At 40.9% G+C, this 18,930-nt stretch overlaps 1 protein-coding gene and 1 long non-coding RNA gene across 4 annotated transcripts in view; both read right to left on the bottom strand.

Moving 5' to 3' along the window:
- Positions 1 to 18,930, bottom strand: part of LOC109199679 (eotaxin) — a 367,879-nt gene that overhangs the window by 178,394 nt on the left and 170,555 nt on the right. The gene's annotated exons all lie outside the window — the stretch shown is intronic.
- On the bottom strand, positions 3,225 to 11,710 carry LOC102081376 (uncharacterized). Of its 2 annotated transcripts, none has more exons than XR_002059989.2 (6): positions 11,410 to 11,710; positions 10,453 to 10,513; positions 9,924 to 10,339; positions 5,955 to 6,110; positions 5,659 to 5,751; positions 3,225 to 5,008 (listed from the first exon to the last, which is right to left on the bottom strand). It is a non-coding gene; the product is annotated as an uncharacterized LOC102081376 (long non-coding RNA). The 2 variants fall into 2 exon arrangements; XR_002059988.2 differs by having other exon boundaries at positions 10,291 to 10,339; positions 11,410 to 11,708.

Here is an 18,930-nt window from a genome sequence, read left to right as displayed (position 1 = left end):
ATTGTACAATACTGATGCTTGAGAGCGCGCGTGTGATGCAAGTATGTGTAGAGTGTTGAGCGCGTGATCAGTGGTGAGAAAAACAACTCATGAAACTTGACCTTTCTATACTCGTGGCTCACTTGCACTTCTAATCTATTCGTTTGCACACTTACACACACACAGCTGTGGTTTCCTGTTTTGCTACACTCTGGAGAGCCTCGCCTCTAACGGTCTTCTCTCACAGAGAGCAACAGAAAACTTCATTCAGAAAACTTCGAAAAACTCGAGATTAACTGAACTCAGTTCAAAGTTACCTTGGCACTTACCTTTAGATGTGAGAGGTAGTGATGGTCTGCTTGAAGCTGACGCTCGGGTGCGTGTGTCAGAAAGATCAACTGCTTCAGAAGCACTGTGTCGAGGCTTGATTCGTTTGGCCAGAGTCACGTGATCAGTGACGTCTGAAGCTTCATTTAGAACGTACTTTTTTTTTTTTATTTTAAAGTTTGACGACCATCTTGACTTTTGGTCTTTGGATATTAACAGTCCTGGGTATGTGACTTCTTGTGTAACAGAAATGTTACACATAGTATTTGCAGTGCAGCCTTTAATTGCTAGAAATTCACATTTTTTAGATTTAGACATAAACCAGATGCCTCAGAGAAATCACTAATAACACTAAGGGCTGGACGGATTTGATTTGCATTCTTCAAGAAGAGTGGTGTCATCAGCTAGCTGGCTGATGATGAGCTCCTGATCAGCTATGGTGATTCCTTGTAAGCCTGATTGTGTCTCATCGATAATTGTGTCCAAGAACTCTTTACAGGGCTCTAGACTAACTTTTTGCCATGGGCGCACCGGCACGCCTAAAGTTAGGCGCACACAAATTTTTCAACCGCATCGTTTAACACCGCAGTTTTACATGTGCATTTCTTTGGGGGAAATTGCAGTCCATACAGACAACATTCATTTCTAAATTATTAACTAACAATCTTGTGCTTAAAGTGCTTTGTCAATATTGTAGAAAATGTTAAACTTAATCATCATCTTGGCCTCCTTTGACGACCTGTTTGCTGCTGCCTGCTGCTGAAAGGCAGTGGGGAGAGGGGACACTTGGGCAGTGCATTTATTGCAGCATATAATGTGTTTTCTGGATACACTGTGCTTTTTCAGCATTCAAAGTGTATATTTTATGGGGCTTAAGTTTTATTTCTAGTTTTCTTCGTCCCACTCCTTTTCAGGTAATTTTTGTTTTTTGTTTTGTGCACTTTATGTTCAATATATGTATTTTGTTGTGCCTGAAATGAACAAATAAAAAAAAAATTAAAAAAAATATGTGTATATATATACAGTTAAGCCCATAATTATTCATACCCCTGGCAAATTTTGACTTAAAGTTACTTTTATTCAACTAGCAAGTTATTTTTTGACTGGAAATGACACAGGCGTCTCACAAAAGATAATAAGATGATGTACAAGACGCATCATTGTGGAAAAAAATATTTCTCAGCTTTTATTTACATTTGAGCAAAAAGTATCATGTCCAGAATTATTCATACCCTTTACAAACTGTCACAGTCTCTGGGAAAATCCAAAGTTCCATACCATTCCAAATAGTCAAAGCTGTTCTAAAGCATCCTAATTACCCTGATTAATTGGAAATAGCTGTTTTGATCAACTCAACAGGTGAAAAACAGCAGCTCTCTGCAGGTGGTCTGTGGACATTCATGGCTAAGACAAAGGAACTCAGTGAGGACCTGCAGCTGTGCATTGTGGCTGCTCACAAGTGAGGAATGGGCTACAAGGCCATATCCAAGTGTTTTCAAGTTCCAGTGGCTACAGTGCAAAGTATTATTAAAAAATACAAGATGTTCCGCACTGTGGAAAATCTCAGAGGACGTTGTCGGAAGCCAAAAGTGAAACCTGTGTTGGCCAGGAGAATAGTGAGAGAGGTGAAAAAGAATCCAAGGATCACCACCAAGGCCATTCTGGTGAATCTGGGCTCTGCTGGTGGCAATGTCTCAAGGCAGACAGTCCAACGGACACTGTTGGGTTCCACGGATGCAGACCAAGGAAAACGCCACTTCTCCAGGCACTTCTAAGGCATGCCAAAGCTCATTTGGCCTTTGCAAATGCTCATCTGGACAAAGAAGAAGGTTTCTGGTCTTCAGTGTTATGGTCAGATGAAACAAAAATTGAATTATTTGGTCACAATGATGTTGCCTTCATTTGGCATAAAAATGGAGAAGCCTTCAACCCAAAGAACACCATCCCCACTGTCAAACATGGTGGTGAAAACCTAATGCTTTGGGGGTGTTTTTTTAGCCAATGGACCATGGAACCTAATCACAGTAAACAGCACCATGAAAAAAGAGCAATACATGAAGATTCACAACAACAACATCAGGCAGTCTGCAGAAAAACTTGGCCTTGGGAACCAGTGGACATTTTAGCACGACAATGACCCAAAACATACAGCAAACGTGGTGAAGAAATGGTTAGCAGACAACAACATTAACGTTTTGCAGTGGCCTAGCCAGAGTCCTGACTTGAATCCAATTGAGAATCTGTGGAGGGAGCTAAAGATCAGGGTGATGGCAAGAAGACCCTCCAACCTGAAAGATTTGGAGCTCATTGCTAAAGATGAATGGGCAAAAATGCCTGTGGAGACATGCAAAAAGCTGGTCTGCAATTATAGGAAGCGTTTGATTGCTGTAATAGCCAATAAAGGCTTTTTTCTATTAATTATTGAGAAGGGTATGAATAATTCTGGACATGATACTTTTTGCTAAAATATAAATAAAACCTGAGAAATATTTTTTTCCACAATGATGCCTCTTGTACATCGTCTTATTATCTTTGGGGAGACACCTGTGTCATTTCTGCTCAAAAAAGAACTTGCTTGTTCAACAAAAGTAACTTTAAGTCAAAATTCGGCAGGGGTATGAATAATTATGGGCTTAACTGTATATATATTAGTGATGGGTAGATGAGGCCTCGTGAAGCGTTTCAGCACATTCCCCAAACTGTATCGATACTGTGTCGACACAGTGTTGCTGTTTTGCTCCATACTGACACCTGCTGGACCTTAAATATCATTGCAGGCAACTTACTTGAGACTCACAACAGACACTGATTCAATGACCTAGTCATACTTGTATACACTGTAAGGTATTGTACTTTCCATGGAATCATTTTATATCTTTTACATTTCAAATATTGTAGACATTACACTCAAAAAAATCTGATGTTGGATGAACACAATTTAATCATGGCACCCAATTTGCACACAATTCAACCAAGTACAATAAACCATTTTCGATCATGTCAAACCAACACATTTGGCATTTGGTGGTTTAATGTAATCCGATTACGTTGGATCAACATGGTATACTTGCATTGGTTTGAAGTGATTTATTTAAGTATATAGAGTGAAATGTGTTTTAATTCATTCTACACAGGTTAAAAACTTTTGGAAAACACAATTAAATCTTGTTGTTTGAACAACTACTTTGTTAATCAAGGCAATTACTGCAAGTCTTGCTTAATAAACCAATATGGGGCTGATGATTTCACTCATTTCAATCGAATTATTTCAATTAGATTTGTTTTCATTTGTTACACATTTAGAAACCCACTACTTTACAAAAAAGTCACAATCAGATTATGATAACATTAACTTTATTAACTGCATTTAGTGGACAATATAAAAGCTTACCATTTTGTACACCTGCAAGCATTATGCCACTTCAAAAGGTAAAACGTTAGAATACTTATATAGGTAATATGTTGGAACCAAAGCTTCCACAACTAAAAACAGATGCAAAATTTGCTCAATATATTAACTGTATTTTAAAAAATTAAACTAAAAGATAAAAATACACTCCCACTTGGCAAGTTAAAACATTTGACAAAATAGAATTACTATTGTGTGAATTTGGAAAAAATTTAGGAAGTAAAACTAAAATAGAAACAGAAGGCTTAACATCAAATTAGATGACATGACAATTTTTTTCAAATACAATTAATTACTTGAAATGAAAAACTACATTTGTTTGGTGTATCTCATTGTAATAATTATTAGTTTGACCAATTTTTATATTTCTGTATTTATTTTTTAATTTTGGTTGCAGTTCTCCACAGCTAGCAATATAGTTTTGCTGTGTTTTAAAACATACTAGCAAGCAAAATTGACACATTAAAATAATACAGTGAACTTAACAGGTGGCAGTGGTCTTAAACTTTACAGGCCCTTGACACATAAACATAGTAACAGTGCAGCTAAAAACAACAATGAACATTTCTTGGGGAAAACCCCTCAATGCAGTTTCTGTAAAATGTTGACTTTGTTCTACAAAGGGGGAAAAAAAGAGGGGGCACTAAAGCACTCCAATGATATCTTCATTCAACACATGACAGCATTATGGTATGTGTGAATTAGTACCTATACTACAAACTTGAAATTAAATGAAAAATAATTAACAGAACAGTACTTCTGATCCATTTTGAGCCATCTATATAAAGACAAACAAAAATCATCTGCAGTGCTGTATAAAAGGTGAATTGCCCAACAGAGAGAATCCAAAAACTTTAAAAAAAAATATTTTTTAAATGAAAGAAAAAAAATATAAACTCAAATGTTAACATTATATATTGGAAATCACCATTGCACCAATGAACCATTCAAGACCTATCAGTCATTTTCAAGTGCTCTCACCCCATAAGCTTGTTTTTCAGAAACTGTGCCTTTGAAGAGAGCTTTTGTCCATCAAGATTTAAAATTATCTTCTGGAGGACTTCAAAGGTGCATTTAAGTTCTGGTGGGTAGCTCAGGTTCAAACAGTATATGAGTCCAAACAACAGAGCACATGCTTGTGCAATGTTACCCAAATCAGTGAGAGCCTCCACACCCTCAATCACGACACCAATGTCCTCTGGGTCATCTTCAGGTTCAGCACCCCTCCTTCTGGATGACGTACACCCCCATCACAGTTTGCTCCATGCAGCTTTTTGCCTCGCTGTCCGTATCCTACGTGAAAAAATATAAGACAACAAAGTAAAATTTAAGAGATTGTTTAAACAACTGTTTCTATGCTGTTCATAAAATCCAAGTAGTCAAAGTAATAAACAGAAAATTACACACCACTAAAGTAGTTGTTAGTAATTACTCCAATACATAAATTATAAAATACACCTCTCATGTCAAAAGAGGTGGCATAATTGACCTCTCACTGGGCCCTCCCCCGAAAGGGCCATTGTCCAATTACACATTATAGCAACCGTTACTGTGTCTGACAAACATTAACCTCAAGCAAGACAGTGAAGCGGTGTGCCCACCGATACCCCGAAAGATTGTGTCTGGAGGAGTTGTGTTCTTTCCATTCACAAAGTCAAAAACAACGTGAATGGATTAAACAGTGTGGATGGCCCCACTCCCAGGTAAATGTACCGAACATTATGAAGCATGTCTGCTCGCACATTTGGGTACCCTTTGGTGCGCAGAGGAAACCATTTGTTTGTCTGACGTAGCAAGAGTAACTTAGGGGGACAGGACTCGAGAAAAGGCTAATTCAGCTGCTAGAATAAAACAGGTATAGAAGTGTTAGTACAGCTGCATTTGAGGCAACGTCACAATTTGTATGAGAATGTTACAGTCAACATGCTGTCACAGTGACTCACCAAGTACTCCTTTATTAACTTCTCATAGTCTTCGTTTAGGTAGATGCACAAGGACTTCAAGATGCATGCTCGTCTGGTATGGATGTTGTCATGCTGGAGAGGAGGAGGAGATAATATGAGCCAAAACCAGGCTGTTTTTCTTAAAGCTAGGGTAATCAGTTAACTTGCATAATTATTCTTTAGGTTAGAACCTGGCATGTACCATTTGTTAAGCCGAAACAAAATTGACAACTTCATCTCCAAATAAAAGTTATTTTTGCTGCCTATGACAAAGTCTACTCAATCCTAATACAAACCTTGGAGATGGCAAGCATGAGACCTCTTATTTTCTTTCCAGGTGTCCCTCCTTTGCTCAGAAAGATTTCCATTAAGTGTGGCGCGTATTGGTCAAGCTCGGCAAAGAAAGTGGATAGCAGAGGCTTTGTGGTGATTCGCAGAAACTCCTTGTCAATCTGCAATAGAGAACAAATACATTGATTAAAAACTCAACTGTATATTTCACTCACTTCACATCCAAGCTGACTAAAGCTGCTTTTAGAAGACCATGCAGACATCAGTGCTGTCATCAACGACGGCTTCTGAGAAGCTTTTGGTCAATTATAAGATCTTAGCTGTGGCTGCCATCAGATGCTTTTCACAAAAGATTAAGCCATGACGGGATAAAGAGGGGTCTAGGGGCGGGCTGTGACGTGCAGGGTTGCGCATACAGCGTCAGACGGAAGAGACCGGTAAACAGGTCTATAAACATTCAAGCAATAACCTATAATCATTTCTAATATGACACACTAAATTAAAATCACTTTAGGTTTAAAAACTTCAATAAATACAGATATTAAGAAACCCTCAGAGGAAAGCGATCCACATGTTTGCGATACTGCTGTGCATATGTTTCACCATCGAGTGTGTTTTCAAGATTTATGCTGCTGCTCAATTTAACCCGTTAGTTACGAGCTGGAGAAAATGTGCAATGAGCTGTCTGTGGCGAGGAGCTGCAGTTAGGAAGGCAAGAGGCAGACGGACGCAGCACCTGCTTTAAAACACGATGGAGAATAGTCCCTCTTTTCTTTCGGGACCACTGTAAATATTGGTAGCTTAGATTAAACTCCAGCTGTCTGACAATAAAGTGTGGAGGATTCTCCGTTTTAGCACAACGCCTGTCTGATCAGTCATACAGTCATGCCTCTGTTGCATTCACTGAACCCAGGAAAAGTCATAGCACTCAATTAGACTGATCCGTTCTGTGTAAAAAACAAATAAAAATAAAAATAAAAAAAATCACGGGTTGATAAACGTTTGTGGGTAAAGCTGAGAATGTCCTGGTCAGCCGAGGCCAGCACACATTCCATATGTCATCAGGAGACCTCCCTCTCTAGCGCAAAGACTTCATTCACAAGTCCAGCATTGAAGCAAAATTGCAGTAATATTACTATGAAGCTTGCAGGCACAGAATGCAGCAATATCGCGTTTCGCCAAGGCATAGTGGCACATTTAGAAGACACACCATTGCGGGAATATTACTCTGATATGCCGCTACGTTGCGTCTTCTAAAACAGGCTTAAAAAACAAATGCACAAATGTCTCTTTGTGCATTTGCTGAGCAGGATCAATGTCCACAAGGCTGCAGGTCCTGATGGTATCCCCGGGCGTGTTCTCAGAGCGTGTTCTGGGGAGCTTGCAGGAGTGCTCACAGACATATTCAATTTGTCCTTGGCCCACGCTGTGGTACCGGCCTGCTTCAAATCCACCTCCATCGTCCCGATACCCAAAAACTCCAACCCATCTAGCCTCAATGACTACCGCCCAGTAGCACTCACCCCCATCATCACTAAGTGCTTAGAGCAGCTGGTCTTAGCACACTTCAAATCCTGTCTCCCCCCACCCTGGACCCCCACCAATTTGCATACTGCCAGAACAGGAGCACAGAGGATGCAGTCTCCATTGCACTGCACTCTGTCCTCTCACACCTGGACAACAACAACACCTACGCCAGAATGCTGTTTATAGACTTCAGTTCAGCATTCAATACAATCCACCCCTCACAACTCATCAGGAAACTGACAGACCTGGGCATCAGTTTCCTCATCTGCAAATGGTTACTGGACTTCCTGACCAACCGCCCTCAACATGTCCGACTGGATAACCGCTGCTCATCAACAATCACAATGAACACCGGTGTACCACAAGGCTGTGTGATGAGCCCTTTCCTCTACTCCCTCTTCACCCATGACTGCAGACCTGCTGATGGTTCCAACACCATCATTAAGTTTGCAGATGACACCACAGTGATTGGCCTCATCAGCGACAACGATGAGACCGCCTACAGGGAGGAGGTGGATCGTCTGGCTGAGTGGTGCGACACAAACAACCTGCTGCTTAACACTGAGAAGACTAAGGAGCTCATCGTGGACTACAGGAGGAATGCTGACCCACATCCACCCATCCACATTAAGGGGACGGCTGTGGAGCGTGTGAGCAGCTTCAAGTTCCTGGGAGTCCACATCTCCGAGGATCTCATCTGGACGACCAACTGCTCCAAGCTGGTCAAGAAGGCTCACCAGCGCCTCTTCTTCTTGAGGACTCTGAGGAAGAACCACCTGTCCTCAGACATTCTGGTGAACTTCTATCGCTGCACCATCGAGAGCATCCTGACCAACTGTATAACAGTCTGGTACGGGAACTGCTCTGCCTCGGACCGGAAGGCGTTGCAGAAGGCGTTGCAGAGGGTCGTGAAAACTGCCCAACGCATCGCCGGAGCACCACTTCCTGCCATAAAGGACATCTACAGGAATCGGTGTCTGAAAAGGGCTGGGAAAATCATCAGAGACCCCAGTCACCCATCACATGGACTCTTCACCCTCCTGCCCTCTGGGAGGCGCTACAGGAGCCTCCGGACTAAGACCACCATGTACCGGAACAGCTTCTTCCCCACAGCTGTCAGACTCCTGAACTCTGCCTCCTGACATCTGACCCACGTTAAACTCATGGACTGAACATACACACACCCACAACCACTAGCACTTTACCACTACTGTATATTTCTGTGTAAATATCATTCTGTACATACGATAATTTTTAATCCTACAACTGTTTATAACTTGCATAGTTCACATTTCTGTATAACTGTATATCTCATATTTCTGTATAGTTTTTATTTCATATTTATATCCTGTTCATAGCCTGTACTCACTACAGCCTGTACATACTTATAGTTATAGAATATTCATAACATACTTCACACCGTGTACATTATAACATACCATAATAGACCCGTTTCTGTAATATACTTACACATCTATATTATTGCTAACATATATTGTAATATATCTATATCACGGCTAAAGCACTTTCTGGATGGATGCAAACTGCATTTCGTTGCCCTGTACCTGTGCATGTGCAATGACAATAAAGTTGAATTCTATTCTATTCTATTCAATGTAGACCTGTAAAAAAGCAGACCAGAGTACCTGTATAACAGTAGAGGTTTTGGTTTAAGTGTTAACAGAATGCCATCTGAGGCTGTATTTACAACATTTTATGACGAGGTAGGATCCGGATGATTCTTATGTCCTGATACATAAAACCTACTAAATTAAATGGTACTTACTCTTTCACATTACTATTTTCAGTGATACAGGAACCAACAACAGATAGTACTTTTAGTTTTGGACTACAAAACATAAATTACATGCAACTAGGGCTGCCACAAACGATTATTTTGATAGTCGACTAGTCACCGATTATTTTGCGATTAGTCGACTAATCAGATCATGCATCCATTGGACGTAAAACGTACAGCTTATTGCACCAGCAGCATCTGCTCTTATATAACTATCATTAGTTTACAGCTTGAAGTGTTTAAGGTCTGTGGCAACTAAAAATAAAGACAAGATGATTGTTTATTAAATTTTAATGAAATTTGCAGATTGTTTCGGTGAAGTTTAATAAACTCCTTGCCATCTAAAATATAACGGGCCACCGAATCTCACACTTTTGTGATTGAAGTACAAGCAGAACTTAACAAAAAACTCAACTCCTCCACCAAGCCATCTACTGCTGTAGCTGGAATTTGAAATATATGTTCCAATTTTAACAATATCCCAGCTATTTTCTGTTCAACAAGATCTGTCAAATTTTCAGTGGAATGATTACTTCCTGACACCAACTCAGTTCCAACTTCAGGATCTAAAAAAATCAGAGCAACTAGCACCTACACCTTCAGGGTCATCAGAATGTTGTGCTGAGTCAAAACACACCACTAAACCTACCTTGAAATCTTTAAGTGAATCTGAATGATGCTTCCTCTTTTTGTGTGAATAAAATGTATCAAAGATATTTGTCTTGAAAGAGCAGCCTGAAAATACACAAGTTACTGTCTCACTATTTCGTAAATGTGATCCAATATGTCCAAAATAATCTCTCTCTGTGGTAAGGTCACTGCAGTCACATAACTCACACCTAAAAGTGACTGAACTGACAGCTGTCTGTTTAAAATGAGAAGAATGACATCTGTAAACATGTGTTTTTAGTCCACACCAAGTCTTAAATGTGCATGGACAATTTACATATATACAAAGATAACGCTGGCTGGGTCCATAATGGTGATGTAATCTACAGTGTTTCAATAATTTGTACCTACTACTCTCCCTGATGGAACGACGCTTGCACTGCCACATACAAGTCACTGAAAGAAAAAAAAGAGAAGCAGTTTTAAGGATGGTTTTATTGGCACCTTTTTTTCCCACTTTGATTAAATCATAAAACTATCATAAATAATGTATGATGGTAAAAACTTACCATGTATTAAAGAGGAGGCACAAACAATCAGGAAAAGGGGGCAGCTTTCTTTGTGGTGTTACTATGGTAAAGAAAACAGACAAAATTATTTTATAAAAATTCCACAGTGGATTTTTTTTACTTTGTTGCAAATGTATAAAAAAAAAATACAAATACATATAAATACCTCGTGCAATATAAAATTCACAGATAAATATCCAATCTCTTGCCAAATGTAATAGCAGTGTTTCACATTATGCAATAAAGATGCTGGTAGTTGCGGTAAAGGTCTGACAGGCAATTTTCATAACTATCCGCCATTGCCTTTTCCTCTGACCTCGTGTTCATGCTCTTTTTCCCATGCACTAGCGTTCAAGTCAATTCGAAGGATGCAGCCCCTGAATTTAGACACAGCTAATATTTAGCAACTCGCGCACGCTAGTTTAACTTGCATTACCGCGAGAGGCCGAATGCTTAAAAAAAGAGAGAAAGAAAGAAAGAAGAAATGCAAATGATAATAAAAAAAAGTGAAGAAAGACCATGTCTTGCAATAACCGCCAGTTAAAACCAAAGTGAATGCTAACAGAGCTAGGTAAAAGTTTAATGAGACAACCATACTAGCTTTAGCTAACTTCATTTACTTTGAAAGTGAATTACAAACGTGTTAGATATTGAACTAAACATATCAATAACCGCTAAAAACACTATAAGACTAACTGCAAAAACGGGTAACCAAAAAAAAAAAGAAAAGCAATGAAGTGGAAATGCTAATAATAATATAAATATAGCCGGAGCGGATTAGAAATCAGGTATTAGACGGTACCGATTGGCACCGTCTAATACCCGATTTTCACTGTATTTGCTCCACTCCCGCTGTCTAATGACAAATTACACATTTGGAATTAAAGACATTGTTAAACAATTAACCAACGGAACAACTTCGTTTGACTAAGATATTTCCAGTTATTTATTACTTACCTGTATTGTGGAAGAATCCGCAGAGGGAAACGGCAGTTCACTGAACACATATAACTTTCTCCGCGTTCCCGCCTCTTCACTTCTGGGAAGTTTGAGCATGCGCACTAGGCATCGGTTTTAGAGTTGTTGATTTAAAATAATTACATTTAATTGAACTGAATAATGCAAATCTAGTTCATTAAACTTTTTGTTATTTTATGTTAAACCAACAACTGATAATGATTTAAAAACCTAAACTCAATACGTTCATGTTAAATAGACAAATGTCTATTGAATTAATCAAACAACTGCCTTAGTTGACTTTTTTGAGTGTATAAAATATATTGTGAATGACACTAAGTGAAAATTAAAATGAAAGTATTGTGAATGTAATATTACCCATTTGACTTAGAGTTTATTATAAAATTCTATTCAGAAAAATAAGTTTATCCAGTGTTTTTGCATTCAGTCTATTGCATTTTTTTGACACCATTTCCCCAGCTTTGGAAAACTCACAGGCACAGATGAAGCTGGGGTACACAAAAACTGTAAAGCCAGGTGGAAAAAGTTCTGATAAGATGTCTTCCTTTCCCCCAGTACCTTAAAGGATTCTCTGATCTTGGAATGTTTCTCTCCGACACTCTCCACAATACTAAGGGGTTGGCAGTCCCTTATAATAAAATTCAGGACTGCCTGGTCCAGAACAGTCTTCCTAGATGCTTGATTTCAAAATAATAAAACACATATTAATAAAAAAAAAAATGATGATAAAGCTGTTCAGTGTCAATATAGGCCGACCTGTGTTCATTCTCGGTGTGTTTGTCTCCTCATTTTCATGTTTGACTCTGTAATGCCTAAACACTGAGGAGGTGCTTTTGTTTGTGTAAGAAAGCTCAGCAGAACAGATGCGACATTTAACCTGCATAAAATGAAATAAATAATTTACACTTCAACTCACATTGCTGTTTTTCCTATTCTGATAGATTACACTGAAACAAAGACAGTCAAACTATTCCCTTATTTGCAGTTAAAAGATCAAAATGATCCCACACAGCAGAAACATTTCTTTTTCTTTCGGGCTCCATTTTGTTATGGAGAGAGATATGTATTGTTTTTTTTTTTTAATCTTTAGCGACAGTAATTTTGTGTTTTTTTGGTGGTGACTCATTCCGTTGACAGATGCGGATGCGGTACTTTTTAAACACAGTTTGGCGTGTTGGCAATGAGCGATACAGCAGCTGTATCGATCACGTGACTTTTTCTTAAAGCGACGCACGCACCGATACAGGCTAAGCTAGGTGAGCTTGATACATGCGTCGGTGCGTCAGTGTTGCAGGACCCATCACTAATATATATATAGCCAGTGTTGGGGAGTAACGGAATACATGTACCGCCGTTATGTATTTAGAATACAAAATATGAGTAACTGTATTCCGTTACAGTTACCGTTTAAAAAGGTGGTATTCAGAATACAGTTACTTTGTTGAAATAAATGGATTACACGGCGGTACTTTCCTGTTTCATATTGTCGCGGGCCAGGACTGTTTGGGTTTGTTTGACAGCTATGTTCTGTTGTTCCAGGCGGCAGCGTTACGGTTGCCATGGTTAAAGGGTGACGCGCTCTCTCTCTGCGTGTTTCCTGGGTGAGAGAGCGCTTTTTTGTTGTTGTGCTAAGCTAAAAGGCAGAATGCTACAGGCATAAGATAAGATAAGATAAGATAAGATAAGATAAGATAACCTTTATTAGTCCCACACGTGGGAAATTTGTTTTGTCACAGCAGGAAGTGGACAGTGCAAAAGTTATGAAGCAAAAATTAGAATAAAATAAAATAAGAATAAATACAGTACACAACTGTACAGAATAGAATAAAATAAAATACTATATACAGTAGAATAAAATAGAATAAAATATACAATAAGATAAAATAGAATACAAATGCTATATACAACTGAGTAAAAATACAACGATGCCAGAAAAGATTATTGCACATTTGTGGATGTGTGTGTTTGATCAGTTGAAGTTTTTATTGTGGAGTCTGACAGCAGTGGGGAGGAAAGACCTGCGAAATCTCTCCGTCCCACACCGTGGGTGCCGCAGTCTCCCACTGAAGGAGCTGCTCAGTGCTGTCACAGTCTCATGCATGGGGTGGGAGATGTTGTCCAACAGGGATGACAGCTTAGCCACCATTCTCCTGTCACTCACCACCTCCACTGGGTCCAGAGGGCATCCTAGAACAGAGCTGGCCCTGCGGATCAGCCTGTTCAGTCTCTTCCTGTCCCCAGCAGAGATGTTGCCGCCCCAGCAGACCACACCATAAAAGATGGCTGAGGCCACCACAGAGTCATAGAAGGTCTTCAGGAGTGGGCCCTCCACTCCAAACGACCTGAGTCTCCGCAGCAGGTACAGCCTGCTCTGCCCTTTCCTGTAGAGGGCGTCTGAATTATGAGTCCAGTCCAGTTTGCTGTTCAGATGAACACCAAGGTACCTGTAGCTGTCCACAGCCTCAATGTCCATACCTTGGATGTTCAGTGGTTGCAGTGGAGGATGTTTGTGCCTGCGGAAGTCCACCACCAGCTCCTTGGTTTTACTGGCATTGATCTGGAGGTAGTTCAGCTGGCACCAGTCCACAAAGTCTTGAGTCAGTCCTCTGTACTCCTTGTCGTCCCCATCAGTGATGAGGCCGACTATAGCAGAGTCATCAGAGAACTTCTGCAGGAAGCACTGGGTTGAGTTGTGGGAGAAGTCTGCAGTGTAGGTGGTGAAGAGGAACGGAGCCAGAACCGTTCCCTGTGGGGCCCCCGTACTGCAGACGACCCTGTCCGACACACAGCCCCGAGTCCTCACATACTGTGGTCGGTCGGTGAGGTAGTCCAAAATCCAGGTAGTGAGGTGATGGTCCACTCCAGAGTTCTCCAGCTTGTCCTTCAGAACCGAGGGAAGAATGGTGTTGAAGGCACTGGAGAAATCAAAGAACATGATTCTCACAGTGCTCCCAGCGGTCTCCAGGTGAGCGAGGGAACGATGTAGGAGGTGAATGATGGCATCATCCGCTCCAATGCCAGACTGGTAGGCAAACTGAAGTGGGTCCTGAAGCATGGCCCTAAAGAATGTAGCCTCATGGGCAGTGTAGTCCGTGCCGCAGGGAGAATGGACTGCCATACACGTTATGTGTCTGTGAGCGAGGGAGGGAGAGAAAGGAAAAGTCCGATCTGTCACGGAGCAAAAACGGGAGCTGGAAGCATGTAAATATAATAATAACCACTGCAGCCAAGAAGAGTGCCTGATGTAATGGAATTTCTTTTACTTATGTACTAATCACATTATTTTATTGTATAATGCCTTGGTGCCACTGGATTTTAACATGTCTGACAGCCATACTGTAAGAAGGAAGTTGGGGGAGAGGCAGACCACTCCACAGGAAGAGTCTTTTGTCTCTTCGAGGACTCTGGGAGGTAGCAAGGGAGTGTGAACCTTAAGGTGTGAAACAGCTGTCTACTGCCTTTAGTTCCTGGAGAAGGTATTTAACTGAGAGCCATGCTAGGCTCAGTGAGACTCTGCTGACCTGCCCCGTGGTCATGTAGGCTCTCCATCAAGCTTGGTTGTCTGTTCTTTGTGTGCTTTGATTAAAGAATGTTAGCTACCGCTCACCGCTCATCTGCAGGCTTTATTTAATGGAAAACTTCCACAACACCTGACAAGCCCAGCTGTAAGTAAGCTATTAAGACTCGACTGTACACTGTGTTCGTGTTTTCCTCCGGAAAAAAATAAGTTCCGTTGGAGCAGCCTTTCAACGCCTCTCTCTGTCTCTGGCAAGCAAAGTTGATCCACACAACAAAGTAAAGCTAGTTTTCGGCTACCAGTCCAACACGGAACCCACCGTATTAGCCAGAGGTCCCTTTACTACGGTTCGGAGCCGCGGACCTTCAGTAACAGTAATAAATCACAGCAATAGTACATTCGCGTAGTTGTAAACAGCATGATAATATATTAAGTAATCCAAAGTATTCAGAATACGTTACTCTCATTGAGTAACGTAACGGAATACGTTACAGAATACATTTTGGGGCATGTATTCAGTATTCTGTAATGGAATACATTTTAAAAGTAACCTTCCCAACACTGTATATAGCTGAATAGTTATCTTGTTCATTTTCCTATATTTGTATTATTCATAACTTAGTTTGTGTTCAGGTGCTTTTATTGTGAAAGGGGCCGAGAGAGGAAAAGAAACGAAGGAAAAGGCAGCAGCCACAAGAGATCGGAGGAGAGAGAAGCATGGGTGAGATGCGGCTAGCGTCTACGGAGACTTTTCCCACGGGACGGCGAGGATAAATCATCCCATGTCGAGGGCTGAGTAATAGAGCGTGACTGTGAGGTGGTGCGGCCCGGACTGGTTTGCACTGTTGCCTTGAAATATCCTTAGTTAGCGACGTGCTAACTTGGCTAACCGGAGTTAGCCCTCAAGGCGGACTTCGCTAAGGATCACCGGACCTGTACAGAGCGAGAGACTACCAACTGCTGAGGCTGACCGATCAGGTTTGCTGCTCGGAAGGAGTAAGTGTGCAGCTGCATGGACTAGGGACGGACCTCTCGGCTTGCTGTGAGTTTGTGGAAAGAGACTAAGGCCGTTTATCAATGCCCAAGTACGCGAGTACGTACTCGCTGAGAACGCACGGGAGTACGTACCCGCCGAGAACGCGAGCACGGACTCGCGATATGTACAATTGGAACACCTGCGTACGTGATGATGTCACAGGTCCGGAGTTTTTAGTGCCGTCCCCTCCTAATTTAACTGTGAGTAACATGTTATGAAGCTTAACTGTAATCACAGCCAAACCGGTTTACTCAGGAACAAATAAAACACTGAAATAAACCAAACATTAACATTTAGAAGTGATCTAAGTGACTTATATATCATTTTTAACCTCAGTAGTGAAACCTCTATTAATAAAAATAGTGTACATGTACATAAGTGTACATACCTTAATAAAAACAAGCAGGTGAGATGTGAGAACGCTTTTATTTGTATTCTAGTGGACACTCAATACTATAGACAGCTGCTGGAGTTTCTTTAACCTGAGTAGTGAGAAGTCCGCGAGCGGGGGCGGGGGGTTGAAAACGATGTGCCGGGAGTCTGCTGTTGAGTTTTGGACGAAATGCATTCTGGGATACATAGCTGTCCCAAGTCCACACCGATGCATGCTCGATAAAACGGGCGGATCGAGAACACATCCGGGACTTTTTCGCGTTCTCTGCTTGATGCGTACTTCGAATTGGAACAGTACTTGGTCTCCGACTGATGACGTATCACGAGTACACGAGAACGCAAGTACGCACAAGTACGCATATTGATAAACGCCCTAAGAGTTCCAGGTAGGAGCACCATTTTGTTTTCTTTTAGGACCGTTGGTTCCTACGCACACAAGCATCGATCCAGGCTTGCACTGAGGGCAACTGGGTAAGTTCAAGGTAACTAGAACTCAGGGCGTACCCGGCTATAGTGGAGTACTGAGTCAGGGGCGCTACAAAAGATTGATGACACCGTGTCAGAGCTGGCTATGAATTTCAGAAGTATCAGGCCTTAACTTAACAGAAAAGTTATCAATAGCTCTTTTCATCTTTTCTTATTACCCACAGCTACATCCACTTCTGTCAGGCCTAGGCTGCTCACTAGGGCTGGGTATCATCACTGATTTCTATAATCCATTCGATTCCGGTTGTCAAAGTCCTGATTCGATTCAGTTTTCCTCAGACAGTCAGAAATATTATAATTCTGATCATTTATCAGTACTGATACATGTGAGACCTCATCAGAATTGTGAACATCACAGCAGATGCCTTTGTGTGAAAGTAACTGAGAATAAAACACAGAAAAACATGAAGGAGATTTTTCTGGCCTGACTTTTTATAGCAGATAACCTTAAAAATATTCTGCAATGTTCTGCATATAAAGTTTAAATTTCTTCAGTATTGAACAGCAGAAAAAATAGGCTTTCTTGTCCGAGGTCGTTTACGTGAAAAAAAGAAAAGAAAAAGACAGCGGCCGACAGCGCTGTAAACAACGGTAGACTGGTGGGTAATAAGCGGATGAATAATGCAGAAAACAGAGATTTGACACGGGAAACTGTTCTTGAAGTACAGAGAGAGAGAGAGAGAGAGCTAGCTGTGCATGAAGTGTAATTTTAATAGTCGTGGAAGCAAAACTGCAAAACGCATGACAACATTGATCAAATGTGAAGCTCAGTTTGCTGCTTCTTTTGCTGCTGGCTCAGTGAATTTTGGTTGGAGAGAGACAAAACCTGCAGCTCAGAATCAGCGCAAAAAGACATAAACACAGCGTGGACCCGATGCATCAGAATTGGTGAGCTCCGACAGCGTGTCCGTGTTCGGGCCGTCGGGTGAGAAAGCCGAGAAAGACAAAGCTGATTCTGATGCGTCGGGTCCGCTCTGTGTTTACGTCTTTGTGTGGAATCCGTGTACCTGCTCTCATTTGCTGTTTGGTGGTTGTTGAAATAGTTTTGTGAGCTTTAATCTGAGAATCTGCCGTTTCTGGCAAAACACAGTTATATTTAAAAGTCAATTCAGGATTTAATGAATCGATATTGCTTTATTCAAGCTACTCACCTCCCTCTTCCACCTGCACTTTCAACTGGACCACGGCCAATCAGAGAGGTCCCGCCCCTTACTATCTCTGATTGGTTTAGTCCACGATAGGGCATAATGTGTGTCTGTTGTTGACCACACGGAGAGTTGCAGAGATTTTTATTTTTTTTTGTTACCAGAACAGTTGGTCGCACAGATGCAACCAAATATTTTTTTTAGTCGCACAACTGAAAAATTTGGTCACATTTGCGACCAATTTGGTCGCACTCTATAACCCTGCTTTAATTCTGTTAGCAAGTACTAAAGCCATAATCTCATAGTCATTATTGAGCAGACAGATGGGTCTCCGATTATCAATAAGAAGTAAGTCTTTGTTTGGCTTTGGAATAAGTGTTATGAGACCCTGAGTAAGAGTAGGAGGGAGGGTGTTATTCTCTATACTTTCTATGAAAACCTGCAGTAAGAACGGAGCACTTCCTCTCCATGGCCTTATCAACATCCAATCTCCAGACTTCAGACTCTGCTCCTGAGGAGAAACAGAATCATCTGGCAGATCACTTGTTCTCATGACTTGTGTACTTTTAAACATTTTGAGCATCCAATCTGCTAATGTGCTCTCTCTTCTGTGTTTCTATCATCACTACAGAAGACTAAAACTCTAAATACTCTACCATATATAATCTCAAAGAGTCAGACCGTTCTCTGTTGGAGTAATCCTCATGTACATCTTAACTAGTTCTATACAGTCTAACCATGTCCTGCCTGTCTCTTCCATTGACTTCCTAAGTCTTAGCTTTATTGTGCCGTTAGTTCTCTTTGTGGGTGATATGAACAATGATGTTTTAGTGTTATCCCTAGATGCTGTGCCATTAATCCAATCACTTCATTTACAAAGTGTGGACCATCATCACTATAAATAGTCTCCGGAATCCCGTGTT

This window comes from Oreochromis niloticus, unplaced genomic scaffold (assembly GCF_001858045.2).
Source record: "Oreochromis niloticus isolate F11D_XX unplaced genomic scaffold, O_niloticus_UMD_NMBU tig00000795_pilon, whole genome shotgun sequence".
NCBI lineage: Eukaryota > Metazoa > Chordata > Actinopteri > Cichliformes > Cichlidae > Oreochromis > Oreochromis niloticus.
This window is presented reverse-complemented; position numbering and strand designations above follow the sequence as displayed.